Source organism: Camelus bactrianus, chromosome 11 (genome assembly GCF_048773025.1).
Source record: "Camelus bactrianus isolate YW-2024 breed Bactrian camel chromosome 11, ASM4877302v1, whole genome shotgun sequence".
Classification (NCBI taxonomy): Eukaryota; Metazoa; Chordata; class Mammalia; order Artiodactyla; family Camelidae; genus Camelus; species Camelus bactrianus.
Genome location: NC_133549.1, coordinates 3,921,501 through 3,936,525, shown reverse-complemented (window position 1 = coordinate 3,936,525; position 15,025 = coordinate 3,921,501). Strand labels below are relative to the sequence as shown.

Here is a 15,025-nt window from a genome sequence, read left to right as displayed (position 1 = left end):
AACATGCACATTATTTATGATCTAGTGCAAATAATTCATCAAAGACAACCACAAAAAGAAACTATACTCACCTAGCTATCAACACTGAAGTCAAAACCTGTCAATTTTATATGCTGTTTAAGAACACAACCGAAAAACCTAACATAGGGAGTCGATTCCACAGAAATAAAATTATTTCTACTCCTTCAAAACTTTTTCTTTTCTTTTCTATTTTATTTTGTTTTGCTTATTGAAAAGAAAATAAAAGTCAAATCATTTTATTTCACGCCTTTTTGTTATAGTTGCATACTTTAAATACTACAAAAAGACTTAAATTGCAATAAAAAATTGTTCATATATTAGTATACAGATATATACACAATCAATGGCGATTAGGAAAGGAATGGACATTTACTAAAATTCCACTGCAATCCAGTCTTTTACAAGCATAACATGGAATATAAGCTCTATTATCCAGGGAGCCTCACCCACATTCTCACTACTGAGTCCCTTAGTAATCAACCACTAAGTCACCAGCATAGAACCATGTGATCAGTATTTTAGGAATAAATGAGGGAATTAGCTCATTCAATTCTAAAACAAAAACCCTAAAATAAATACTGAACTTATTTACAGATAAAGAAAATTTGTCCCCAAAAAAGTAAAGTTTCTTCCTCAAGGTCACAAAGCTAATAACTGGTAAAGGTAAGATTTGAACTAATCTGCCTGATTCTAAAAACTAAGTTGGAAATCCCATTCGACTGGGGAGTGTCCAGCTGCACAGCCTATCACCCTATCTTTGTTCAGAGCTGGCCTTAGACAGCCTGAGACAGCACCCCATTCCTGTGGAACTCGAGGGCAAATGATAACAATAAGGATTTTATATCCAGCAGTTTCTTAGGTCTCATGTATATAAAGTGTCAGCAGGTCAGCAGAAAATCTCTGGGAAACATGAGTGGGTCCAGACCTTTTTACTGATTAGAAACTCAATCTATCAGGATAGAGTGACCTTCCCATGAGAGGCCACATGGACATAAACTAAAGGCAGCTGAACAATGGAAACTAGCAAGACCCCGGAACTCAAGCAAGGATCCCTGCCATCCCCCACCCAGTTGCCTCTTCATCCGCGTGGACATGAAGACAGAAGACCCGGGTTCTTGTCCAAGTTACACTATCATGGATTCTCACCCATAAAAAGGTACGACTCTATGCTGTCGTAAGTCCTTTCCAACTCAAATATGATGACACCAATATCTCAGCAGAATATCTATGTCTCCACTTCCCCTCTTCTAATAGGAGACTATTTCTGTGGACACAAAGCAGAAATCCAATTTAAAAAACCATGCAAGAAGCCAGGCGAATTTCTGCTTAAGAGACTTTGCTCTCACGCTCAGTGAATGAAAACTCAGAAAAAGTGGTCCTTCTCCCTCAGCAAATGGGAGGTAGCCTGATTGTGTGTGTGTGTGTGTGTGTGTGTGTGTGTGTGTGTGTGTGTGTGTGTGTGTGTAAATCAAATATAATCATGTCTGGGACGTGTACAGATTATTTTTAATTTCACTGTAATTTCATGGGGATGAGCCAACATTTAAAGTAATTTGAATGTAGTGTTCTGAGACAGACTCAGTCTCTTTTGGTGGAGGAGGTGAAAGGGGAGAGTAAAGGAGGAAAGAGGTAAATGAAGCAAAGAAGTAAGAATACTGCTAGGGAAAGGCAAGACGTTAATTTTGTTCCTCATTGCATCACATACAAATTAGGGACTGGCTTTCCCCCGATGTCTTATCGAGCACTGAGTTGCAGAAGAAGAGGCGACAGCCCATTTCTCACTGAGATTGTGACTGTACGTGGCATCTTATAGACACAAATCATTTACCCTGATCAAACACTCTAGCAGCAGGCTGTAATTCTCCTGTTTTGAGAGACAAGAAAACAGGAGTTCAAAGCGGGTAGATAACTTGACAAAAGTCAGAGGACCAGTAAACAAGAGAGGATGAATTCAAACTCAGATCTGAATGTAGAGTCTCATCTTCCCACTCCCAGGGCTGGAAAATCCTTAACACACAGGCTCCCCAGCTCCCCTGCAGTGTTCCTGGCGCCAAGCATTTCCCATGGTAATGGTCTCCAGTTCTCACAGACACAGCGCTCTGTGCAGCCAATGACCTTGATCAGACCTTGATCAGACCTTGATCATCTACCTGCCATGCCCACCAGGCTTCACCATACAGGCAGGAAAGCTGGCTTTCAAGTGCATACAAAGCCACCCTTGGTCTAACCTGGGCTCTTCTGCGGCTTCTCCAGCCTAAAGGCAGCCATGAAAGTGCTCACAGTTTGTACGTGAGCCACACTACCTCTCTCCATCTGTGTCCCCACCTATACTACTTAGCTATGAACATTTTGAGAATCTTGGAAAAAATTTTAAAAAACAGAAAAGAGGATTCTGGAACAAGTACTTAATACTTACAATTTTAAATGACAAGTTACAAAGTGAGTATTGACAAACCGAATCTTCCTTTCTAAATGTCAGTTTTAAGCATTTAAAAATATAATAGCAAAAAATTCTCACTTACAAAATTAACAAAAACACAAACAATAATCTGGAATAAATTCAAAAATAATGCCCATATTCTAAATGGAGAAACTTCAGGACTGTATTGAGGGTTAAAGTAAGAGGTATGAATGTAGAGACATAAACATATTGCATGGAGAAAAGCAGTTTTGTAAAGATGTAAGTTCTCCTAAGAATAATTCAAAACTTACTAAAAAATCCCATGAAAATTCCAATCTGATTTTTTTAACTTGAACAAAATATTTTGGAATTCTTCAGGAAAAATAAAGTCATAATACTTGACAAGAAAATTTGGGATGGAAGAAAAGAATCAAAAAAAAATCAGACTGCCAGTTATTAAATAAATTTTTACAATATGTAAGATATGGTGCTGGAGTAAGGAAAGGAGATTGACAGAAGGGAACCATGAGCTCAAAAAGAGACTCTAGTGTATGTAAGTATTTCGTACAGGTGGGATTTCAAATCAAAGAGAAAATTATGAATTCAATAATTGTCCTGGGACAGAGAATCACCTGGAAAGAATAAATTCCATTCCTGTCATAATGACCACAAGATAAATTGCAGATAGTGATGTAAATATTAAAAAGTACTAGTAACAGCAAATACAACTCTTTGCTCTTATTAACTCAACTTCTCCTCACTATAACATGTACTATTATAATCTCCATCTTAGAGATTAAAAAAACCTACAGAAGAGATTTATTCCATTATAAGAGAGTATTTCTAAGAATAATGTCAAAGATAAAACCCATAAGGAAGACATTTACTATCCTAAGAATAGTTTGAGCCACAACAAAAATCAGAAAACTTCCTGAACAAAATGAAAGGAAAGAAATGACAAGAAAAAGCTCTGTGATACATGTTGATGAATTCACGAAGTTAATTTTCATAACATACAAAAAGCTGTCACAAAGCAACAAGAAGCTCCCTCACTTAAATGTGGGCAAAGGACAAAAGGAATCATTCATTTTAAAAAAGTCAATTGGCTAATGAGTGAAAAATGCTCAAAACTTCACTGGTCATCAAATGCAAACAAAAACAATGAAAAAGCACTTTTGCTTATCATATTGGCAAATATTTTTAAGATATTCTAGCTAGTGTCCATCTGTGGGAGAACAAATCATGAGCGACTTTTTCAGAGGATGACATATCAATGGATTTGTAAGCTCTGAAAAACGTACATACACACTGACTCAACTCCACTTCTAGGAATCGTTTCCTTTAGGAAAAAAAAATCAGTCCAAAAAGATGTACCCATCAGGGCATTTACACAGCACTGTTTACAAAGGTGGGAAGAAAAACTGAAGTGAAATCATATCCAGCAGTAGAGAATTGGTTATATAAGTAATTGTGCATTTTTTCATTCCCCAATGGAGAAGGAATTTCTAGTCACTTGAAAGGAGTCTGTGATGAATGTAAATGTCACATCTAGGGACTAAATTTCCAGAAGCCTTAACCAATGGAATACACATACAAGATCACAGGATGGTCTGTACAAGAAGGATGCAACTCAAACATTCTTTCTGACAGTGGAAAATGGAGAAAACTTAACTGTCCACCATCAAGACAATGATGCGGTAAATCAAGGCGAGCTGCGGGCACTGAGGGAGCTGGCGTTTCGCCTTGGTCCAGGGCCTTGTCCACAGCACTCTCCCACCAAATGTGTCCGTGGACAAGAGACGACACCCGCACATCAGGAGACCCCTCCAATCTATCTGAAAGGACCGGGTGAGTCTGGAGCGGGAGGACGTCCATGATATACCCCTGAGTGAATAAAGCGAGCTGCAGAAAAAACATATAGTATGGTCTCATTTTTAAATAAAGCATATATACACACACCTATACATTGATTTCTCATATGTGTATATATATGTATCTCATAGGCCTAAAGGTCATGAAATATATATACCAAATTTTCAACAGCTTTTACTCTCAGGAAATAATGGGAAGGGAGTTAGGGGCCTTCCTGTACCACCACAGTTCTCTTTTCAGTATTTCAGTTAAGTATACTTGGAATTTAAAAGTTTATTTAAGTCCGAAGTAAAATGGACGATGCCTCCATAAGACAGAATGCTACACTGGTCTTTAAAAATCATGCCAGGGGAGATAGAATATTGTAGAAAAACATGTAATAAGCCGAATGGAAAATGGAGGTCTCCGAACAGTAAACAGGGACGGAGTGCTCACTGGTTTTTATGACAGAGATGATACACACTGACGAAAAGAACAGAAAATGAATGTTAAATTGTTAATTATTATCTCTGAGTAGCGGGACCAGGATAGAATCTTTTGCCCCTTTTTCCAGACATATTATATTAAATGCACATTAGTTTTCATCTGAAAATAGCATTTTGAGACGTGTAGTACCACGCAGTGGGGAATAATACATGAATACTTACAGAGACAAGTAACTAGGAGACACCGCAGCAGCGCCACACAATGTAAAACGGGCAATCCTGATTAACACCGCTCAGTTACATAAGGATCCACAAAGTGAGAGCACCTGCTGTAACAGGGCGTGGCCCCCTTCTATTTGTCAGTTGTGTCTTCAGGGCTGAGGCAGTTCTGAGCACGGCCAGTGTCAATTCCGGTGTCTGGATGGATGCTACTGGAGGTGAGGGCACCTGCAAGCAGAAAGGAAGAACAGAAACCATCCTCTGCCTTTTCTGTCTTGTTTCTTTGTTACTTTAAAAGAGAGGCATAAATAAGATAAACTGTGTATCTCCCCTACTGAAATTTCAGTAATGAAACCGTTTTTAAAGGCTTCAGAGCTTATATTCTGTCTATAACTGTCTTTTCAACAAAGCATCATATTTATTAAATGTTAATTGACTCAGTTAATTAACTCCCTGTTGAAACATTCAAGTAAAGAACATGAAAGGCCTTACGTAAAAGAACCACACCTGCAGTGACTAGCTCAGCCGTCTTGACGGCAATGCAGTCAGCCCCCACCATCCCGTGGCCCTGAGCTCCTGATGCTGGTAAGAGAGCACGCTGCCGCCTCAGATGGAGAGATACTGTGAAAGCATTTTTTGAACTCTACAGTACTGACAAAACATAACTGACAAATCCCAGGCTTCTTTGAAGCTGTCATTTTCGGTTTCTGGCCAACCCCAGTCAATGAGCAGAACCACCCCATTCCCGAGTCATGGGACTCACGTGGGAAGAAATTTTGTAGAAATTTCCAGGTACAGAATGTAACCAAATATATGTAGAACTCTGACAAAAGAAAAGATGAAATACTCTGATGTTGAAGACACTCAAAATATTCTCCTAAGCCTTAGTAGCTGGAAAGGCTGGGCTTCTCCTCAGCCACTTATTTATTTCACAGCCAGCGAGCATCTCCCACAAACCCTGTTTCCCTGTGTCTGCTGGGAGCCTCAGGCACACTCTTGCTGTCGATCTTATAAGTCACAGGGCAGACGCGTGTCTCTCATGCCTGCCACCCCCACACAGGCTCGCCTCCTAGCCTCACTGTCTGAACTTGGCCCCATTTTCTCACCTGTTTATTTGGTATCTGTTCTTCTGTAAGCTGCATGAAATGCTTTTTGGAACAAGTCAGAAGAATGAGTGGGTAGAGAAATGGACAGTTGGACAGGTGAGAGTTGGGCAGACAGACAGAGAGACTCCAAGAAAAGGGGAATAAAGAAAATTCCCTATGCAGAACCCTCTTCTAGTCAGGGAAGAAAACCGCCAAGGAGACATGTGAGGAGGCAGGTGGCTTAGGGCTGTTTCCTGGATTCCATGAATAGTCCCACCGAGAGAGGGTAGAACTAGAAATAATAAAAGAATAAAGCATGCATGCTTGAAAAATATATCTACAATATGTACTTTCTAAAGAATAGATTCAAATCAGCAGGGCCCAATTACACAATCCTTGGGTATTTACAGAAATGAGAATCCCATCTCCAAACCACAAGGCATCCCTTAGGAGCACTGAGGGTCTTCATGGTGCGGTCTTAAAGCCGTCACCGCAAAGGCTATGCTCTCCTGCACTTACGAGGAACGAGCAGCTGTGCTAGGGCTGCCCACGTGTGTCACTTACACCCCCCAGCACCTCTACGGGGAGGACGCCTATCGAGCCCCGTCTCTGCAGGACAGAAAACTAGTCCGAGAGACGCTAAGCCGGCCTACCAGTTCTCCATCTCACAGGACTGGTCATTCCAGAGCAGGACTCGAACTCGGACCCACGTTTGTAATCACGGTTCTATCGTGATTTGTGTGCTTATTTTGTGTATAATACATTTGTTTCTGGCATGAAAGGACATTTAATAAATGATCGGTTGTCTTGTCTATCTCATTAGCTCACAATCTTTATATTTTTGAATTGTAATCTTTTCCCCTGGAGAAAGGAATGGAAAGAGCAGTGGTCACAATGAGCTTGGGCTCCATTCTTTATCTGTTACCTCATCTCATCCAAGTCCCCAACCAGGGAGAAGGATCAAATGTCCTCTTCATCTTTTAAAGTGAGTTCTCCAGTGATGGTGACTTACTCAACTCCAAAACCAAGTCTGGGGGAAGGGCACATGCAGCAACCAGAGCAGTATCATGTATAGGAAGGTGAAAAGAGCTCAGGGGGTCAGCCTGATTTAATTTCAATCGATAAAAGTATACCACACACTAAAAATACTAGCATGCAATGGATTGGCTCTTTCTTGACATCTAGCAAGTTTCCACAGCCCACATGTAAAATTATCATGAACCAGTGAATGGAAGTGTCTATAGACAAGAAAAATCAATGCCACATGTAAACTGAAACCCAGGCTGGAGGAAAGGAAGAGAAAGGGCATAGTAAAGAAGTGGGGAAAGGCTGGGAAAAAAAATCATCACACGGACTCTCAAGCATCATCCAACAAGCATATAATCATTCGAGAGAGAGAGTTACTGAGGTCCTATTCTGTGCAAGATTTTAGAGCGTGTGAAACAAGAGCGCAGTGACCATGGTGGCAGCAAGTGGCGGGGCTCAAATACACTTCTGATCCCAATACCTGGCACACTTGTCCTCAGTATAAAGGCAAAAAAAAAAAAAAAAGTAAAATAACTCTGTAAACTCAAAGCATTGTTAAAAAAAAATTAAACAAAACCTAAAGACCAGGACAGACAAACCACGCACATTGCTGGATCAGAAGACAGCGCTCTTGGAATGGCAGTGCTCCCCAGAACGATCCGTATATTCAACGTGGTCTCGATCACAATCCCTGCGGGCTCCTCTGCACAAACTGACTAGCTGCTGCTACAATTCATATGGGAATTCGAGGGTCTCAGTAACCAGAACGTACTTGAAAAAGAAGAACAATGTGAGAGGACTTGTAATTCTCAATTTCAAACCTTACAACTGTATGTCTAGGTGAGATTAGAGGCCATTGTGAAGTTACTACTGTGTTTATCCGTATTTTCAAAATTCTCTACAATGAATATAACTGTTACAATAAGAAAAATAAAAAGTAAGGTATCTTTTAAAACATGCACACCGATTCATTCATTGGGAAAAAAATATTTTAACTATAAAGAGGTAACCAAATATCTAGTGAAAAAGGACTACTTAAAAACAAGTGTGTATTTACATTTTTCATAAATTGAAAACTGAAAAGCACAAACACATCAAGTTTCTAGGGAGACCGATGCAACATATTAATAGTTATTTTCAAAAATTCTAATTGAACAATGAAAACTCAAGAAAGGGAAAATCGTGATTGACAGCCAACTGCAAACACATGGAGAGCAAAGGCCTAGAAATCACAGTTCCTTTAACTCTGATACTAACTCAATAGAAGAGGAAATTCCTCCCTGTGGGGACAGTGGAATCCCATGCATAAGACAGGATACACAGTACAAACTGCACTAGAATCTGGCGTGATTTTCTTAGAAGAATTCTAAAGTTACAACATTGCTGAAAAACTATAGAAACACTGACAGACAGATTAAAACACACAGTCATATATATTATATAGAAACATATGAAGTCTGCTCCCATGTTGCATAGAAATACAAACATATTTGTTCATTTATAGCCACTGAATATTTTATCCCAGGTAGAATATTTCAACTAAAACAAAAAATCAATAATACACACCTCTTGTCAAATCTACTTGATAAGGTACTCTGCTATGTAACCATAATGTGTCTAAGATAGATCTAAAATTAGTGAAAAAGATCTTTGTATGGTTTCTTGAACTCTTCTCAAAATTCCAAGCTTAATTTTAAAATAGATCTGAGCAGTATTTCTGTATTAACTTTTCCCTCGTGAAATGAACAGCACAGTCTGTTGTCAAAATTCTGTCCTTACAATGATTCACGAGCACTGTATCCTAACAAAACTGCTGGACAGCAAGGCACTCTCCAGACACTGTGACCAAACAAATGAAACACAAGGAAGAGAGTGACCCTATTCTGGAGGGCTTACCGTCTGTGTCAACTCTGGGGTTTTTATTTGATTGGTTTGATTGGGTAGCAAAATAAAATCAATCAAGTACTTTCTTCTTTAAGCATTCTGTAAGTCATGACTCTGTTGTTAGTGTCATGAGAAGGAAAGACTAAAGCAAGACTTCCTTAGGTCAATTAGCAACAGCCATCACTGGGGAGTGAGTAATAAAGAAGTTAACTGATAGCAATGCTTCTGCCTACATGAGACCTAAAATAAACCTACACTGATCTCTTTAAGGAAAATGAGGAGATGAGGCCCCAATGAGAAAAACAAAAACTAACAAGAAATCAAAAAAGTAAAGACTTTTTCATTAACGATTCCAGGAAGGAGTGGAGCATGGTGGTGAAGAGCACAGATGCTGGGGACAAACATGAGGGTCTGAACTCCCACAGCACTGGGTAGCTTTGACACTGATAAGTCAGTGAAATTTTCTGCATCCCAGTCTCCTATCCATAGACTGGGGACAACAACAGCACCCGTCTCCTAGAACGGTCCTAATAATTAAGTTATTTTATATATAAAAGTTTAAATAAAATACCTCAGATATTAAATATTACCCCAAAAGCACAAGGAAAAAGAAAACAGAGATAAATTGGAGTTCATCAAATTTTAAAACTTTGCTTCAAAGGACACCATCCAGAAAGTGAAAAAACGACACACAGCAGAAAATTTTTTCAAATCATTTATCTGATAAGGAATTTGTATCTACCAAAAAAAAAAAAGAAAAAACAAAAACAAAAACAAAAAGAACCTCCTACAACTCAACAATAAAAAGCAACTCAATTAAAAAATGAATAGAGGATCTGAAAAATATTTTTCAAGGAAAATATACAAATGACCAATAAGCACAACGAAACGATGTTCAATATCATTTGCTGTAACGGAAATCAAGTCAAAACCACTAGGAGAAACCGCTTCACACTCACTACAATAGGTTATAATCAAAAAAAGAGTAACAAGCACTAATGAGGACACAGAAGATGCAGAGGTCGCAGCCGTTGCTGGTGAGGATGTAACACAGCCTGGCCACTTTGGAAAAACGCCTGGCAGGTCCTCAGGGAGTTGAACATTTGGTTTCTGAATAACCAGGCAATTTTGCTTCCTGGGCACACACGTAAGAGAACTGAAAACAAATGTTCACATAAAAACTCCTACAGGAATATTCACGGTGCCATTACTCATCACAGCCAAAAAGCAGAAACAACACAAATGTCTATCACGTGATGAATGGGTAAACAGAGGGGCCCAGCCATACAGAGGAATATTATTCAGCAATAGCAAAGCATAGAGTACTGACCCAGGCCACAACGTGGACAAATATTGAAAACGTTACTCAGTGTGAAAGAAGTCAGTCACAATAGATGCTTCCACTTACATGAAGTAACTCGATTTACATGAAATTTCCAGCAGAGGCAAACCCACAGAGAGAGAAAAGTGGCTCCCTGGGGCTGTGGGAGGATGGGGAAGATGGGGATGTCTGCTTATGCGTAAGGAGCTTCCTGTTGGGCGGATGAAAATGTTCTAAGATTGAATGGGATGCACAATTCTGGGCATAGAGAAAAAACCACTGTACATTTTAATGGGTGAATTGTTATTAAAACTGTTAAGAACGAAAGCACCTCGGGCCAGTACCTTCCCATAGTAAATGCAAATTGCTAAATTTTATTACAGGAAGAAGAAACAGCCCTCAGCATGAAAGCAGGAGTTCAGCAAATGTGAGTTAACCGAAATTGGACAAGAGCATTTCACTTGAAACAGTTGCTGAGTGTACACAAAATATTAAGACATGACAAGGAAAATCAGTTTGACATCACGAAGAAGCATTCTGCTTCAAATGCAGATCAAGGATTCGGCAAGCCCAGCTGCTAGAAATGACCAGAGAAGAAACCTGGTTCTTTAAACAAGCACCAGAGCCAACAAGGAAATAGTGGTGAGGAAAGCAGGCGGCCGAAAATCTGGAACAGTTTGTTACAAATAATTTCTCCACTGAAAATTCAAAAATAAAATGAAAGTGATGTAATACTGTGTTGACCTCACGTGAATGGGCTTCCTCTGGTTCTCGACAGTTTTGTAACCCCGAATGAGAGACTCAGGAGAATCAGAATGGCTCCTGGGAGTCCCCAAATGACTGCCCACCAGCACGCTGACCACCATCACATCTGCCAGGGTGGAATTGCAGAGAAGAGACCAACTTCTGAAAGGCACAGGAAATATTGACAAGGGAAAAAAAGGCTGATGTCAGTCTTGGGACAGAGTCCCTGAGAGCAGAGGCCAGAAGGCTGCAGGTGAACTGGAGTGGCCCTGGGGCAGGAAGGGACCACGGGGGAGCAGATCTCAATTCTCTTCTCTCTCTCCCTCGGGTAGGAGAGGTAAAGTCTGCATCCTTCTCACCTGGAACTGTGGGTTCTGGCTGGCAGAAGTCTTACCGACATGGAATGAATGACTCAAGACTGTGGAAAAAGGAAAGAAAGCGAGAGGGAGTAGGGAGCCAACTCCAAGAGCCTCTCAAATGCTCCCATATTTATTGTGTATAATCAAAGAAAATAGTCTTTAACAGTTGTGTGATAGTAAACAGGAACTTGGGGAAAGACAGGATGAGACAGAGATTGTAGAATCCACAATGAGTAAAAAGGCTTAGTTTACCTTTAGGGGAGTCATGGGGAGAGGGGAACAAGATAAATTCTTTAGATATTCATTACAAAGCAGACCACCAGTCCAGCCAGGTCCATGTTTTGGGGATAATAGACTATCTAACAGCACACACGCCCAGCATTTATAGCTGAGGGCCTGGGTCATTGCTGTGCAATGAACAGAGTGCTATCTAAAACCTCAAATATGCAAGCAAGGCATTGTCTCTGCTTTTTATGGCAAGGAGACAGGAGTGAGGATGCACAGGTGCTTGCTTGAAAGCAGTTACTAAGCACACTTTTTCTTCTTAAAGTTGACATGCGTCTGGTGTCTGTTAAATTTGTTAACCCAATCATGGGCTATCACATGGAGCCATTATGGAGGACACCCTAGGATGACAAATCCTGGCTCTGGGTCTTTCCCTGCCAGCTTCGGCCATTCCAGCAGGGTCTAGACACATCCCTGAATAACGATCCCACAGAACCACCCAGACTCTTAACTCCTGGTGCTTGGAACTTAATTTTAGCTCTACACAACTTAACATAGAAAAGTTTCAGAAATAATAGATCTTATATTCTTTTTATATCTCATCATAGAACTGATTTTTCTGATTGCTCTAAGCTGCTTCTACTTGGTAAAGCACCTAATTCTGCAGGTGAATTCAGTACGTTCCATTGCGCATAACTAGACAGTCTGGGCCCTCTGACTTCTATTGGTCAAATAAATACCGATACACCTAATTGATTTCATTGTTCATCAATTTCAGCCTGGAGGTGAGGGAGTGTCACTCTGTTCCTCAGCCCACCCTCTACTCTATTCTCTTCAGCAACTCAGGCCTCCTGAATACAAAACGTAGCATCTGTTTCCCTTGATCTACACTTTCCACAAACGCAACAGGAAACATCAGCCTAGAGAATGAATTCAACACAAATTTTAAAACAAAAATCTACAAACCTGAAGCAACTCCATCTCCGAATCATGATACACAATGACATGAAAGTAAGGGTGTCAGGTACAAAGCACGCGTGAGCCTGACCACCTCATTTCTATTCTTCAAAGGAAGGAAGGTTTTCATGTTTTTTATTATCATTCTTTGTCATTGTTTCTGATTAAGCCAAAAAATAGTTTATGAAATAATTAAGCACTGCAATAACAGATTTTCGCTGTATCAATTACAGAAGGCATTCAGAGGGGATAGGAAAACCCACCTATGTAAAAAATGCAAAATTTCTTCCCCTGTTAAGAACACGTATACAAAATGCAACAGAGAATTCAAATTCATGTGGAGAGGAGCAAAAGCCACAGAATCAAACAAAGTCATTACTATGAGTCAATTCAAAATTCACTGGACAAACATGCTCAATGCATTCAAAGAATTTTAAAGGCACACTGCAAGCCATTCACTTAATGATCTACAGGCTAGAGGAAGAATTTCCCTCTTTAACAGACAACAGAAATCAATAGGTTGCCCCACCAAACGAGGACCAAACAACAATAAGGTTTTTAACAGTTCTGATAAATCAGCATGTTCTAAACATCAAAATCCAGAAATTTTAAACATTCATTCACACCACAATGAAACAAGCACTTAAAAAAAAAAAAACAATATCCCGAAGAAACTAAGCACAATTTTCATGTACCTGGATCAATGGGAACTTCTTGTAACGCTGGAAGAAAGAACAGGCTATAGCCTTTTACTTAAAAAATAAAACTACATTTAAAGATAACTGCTAAAACACATTTCATCATTCATGTTGCCTTGAAAAATCTGAGGCACTCGTATCTGATCAGAAAGGCAAATCTGAATAATAGTATGTTACAATTCAGTGCCAGTTTGCTTTAGTAGAAAAAAGAAAAGCTACTCTTTCTCATCCTGCACAAAGAGTAAAGAACCTTCCTGCCTCTATCTCCTCCTATTTTCTAAGCTCATTCTCCCCAACCCTTCTGAAACAAGTATGAGAACCTTTTATTCCCACCAATATGCCAAATGACAAAAGAGTATCAATTTATTTGTATAAATATATGCCTACACCTTGAACTGGAAGAGAAAGGTATCAGAAGGCTATATGGAACTTATTTCTACCTTCCTGAAATCACACACACACACACACACATTCACAGAGACACAGACATGTACACACTGAATTACTGGGCAATTCACAAGCTGAGGACTTCCAATTTATAGAAGATAACTTTGTAGTTAGTTTAAAATACAAAACTGTCAGCTTTTGAAAGCCTTCATCATCTGCTAAATCATCCAAATATCAACGAGACCCAATTAGCCTTCTCTGTAGAATATAATTTCCCATGATGGCAAAACAGACCCTAAGTAGTGGATCCAAGACTTGTGTTTATCACTACCTATGATCGTTTTTAAACACGTAAACAGATTCAGAAAGTATGTCCCAACAACATTTATTCTTATTGAAATAGCATATGTATTCAATTGTCTATATGGAAAATAGGTCCCATGATGGTGTTTAAGAGCTATTTTGTGTATTGAAATATTTATTTTTAAGTTCAGACAAGGAGGGTCTGTATTACTCAGTTGTAGAACACCTGCTTAGCATGCACAATGTGCTGGCTTCAGTCCCCAGTACCTTCATAAAAATAAATAAAAATAAGTGCTTATTTAAAAATAAGAATAAATTTATAAAAAGAGTAAATGCAGACTAAAAACCACTGCAATCTAGGAGCCATAATTTTAATAAAAAACAAGAGTTTCTATCAAATATTCACTATATGACAATCACAGAGACAACCACAAATCGCCCCTGACCACCATCACGTGTGATTCTCAGCAACCCTACTAAGTAGACACCGAAGAGAAACCCAGCATTGTGGATGAAGAAACGGAGCTCGGAGGAGCCGGGGACGCTGACCGTCCTGCTCCCCGTGACACCACGTCAGCCCAGGATGAGCGCTGACCGAGCTGCACTGAGGGGACACCCAGCTGTACGGAACCTTGGTGCACTGGGGAGTCCCAGAAAACACTCAAAACTGTTCAGTGAAGACCCAGCTCATATATATTACATTGTGCCACATCCTTTAAACAGGGAACATGACTGAGACCTTTTTGATGCCTCCGTGTCCTTTCTGCCATTATCAATTATTTGCCCTCTCAGCATGCCCAGTCATGAATTGGACCCCATATGAAGTGCACTCAGATGGCAGAGCTTTTAAAGCTGTTTTATGAAGTTTGTAAGACTCTGTCTATGCCTCACACAGGCGGTCATCCATCACTTCTCACCGGTGTGGATGTACCACATGAAATCACACCTTTCTGCTTTTTAAAATCCCTCCATGTAATCCAGACTTTTCAACAGCAAAGAAGCAGCTCAACCAGAAACAGTGGATAGCTTTTCACCAAATGGACTCGAACAGCCCATCGGACTACCTGGAAGCCCTTTTTTTCTATTAAACCCACTTCC

The 15,025-nt window shown here is 39.8% G+C and overlaps 1 pseudogene; it reads right to left on the bottom strand.

Moving 5' to 3' along the window:
* The window catches only part of LOC141579011 (trafficking protein particle complex subunit 9 pseudogene), a 97,080-nt pseudogene that overhangs the window by 61,683 nt on the left and 20,372 nt on the right, over nt 1-15,025 (bottom strand).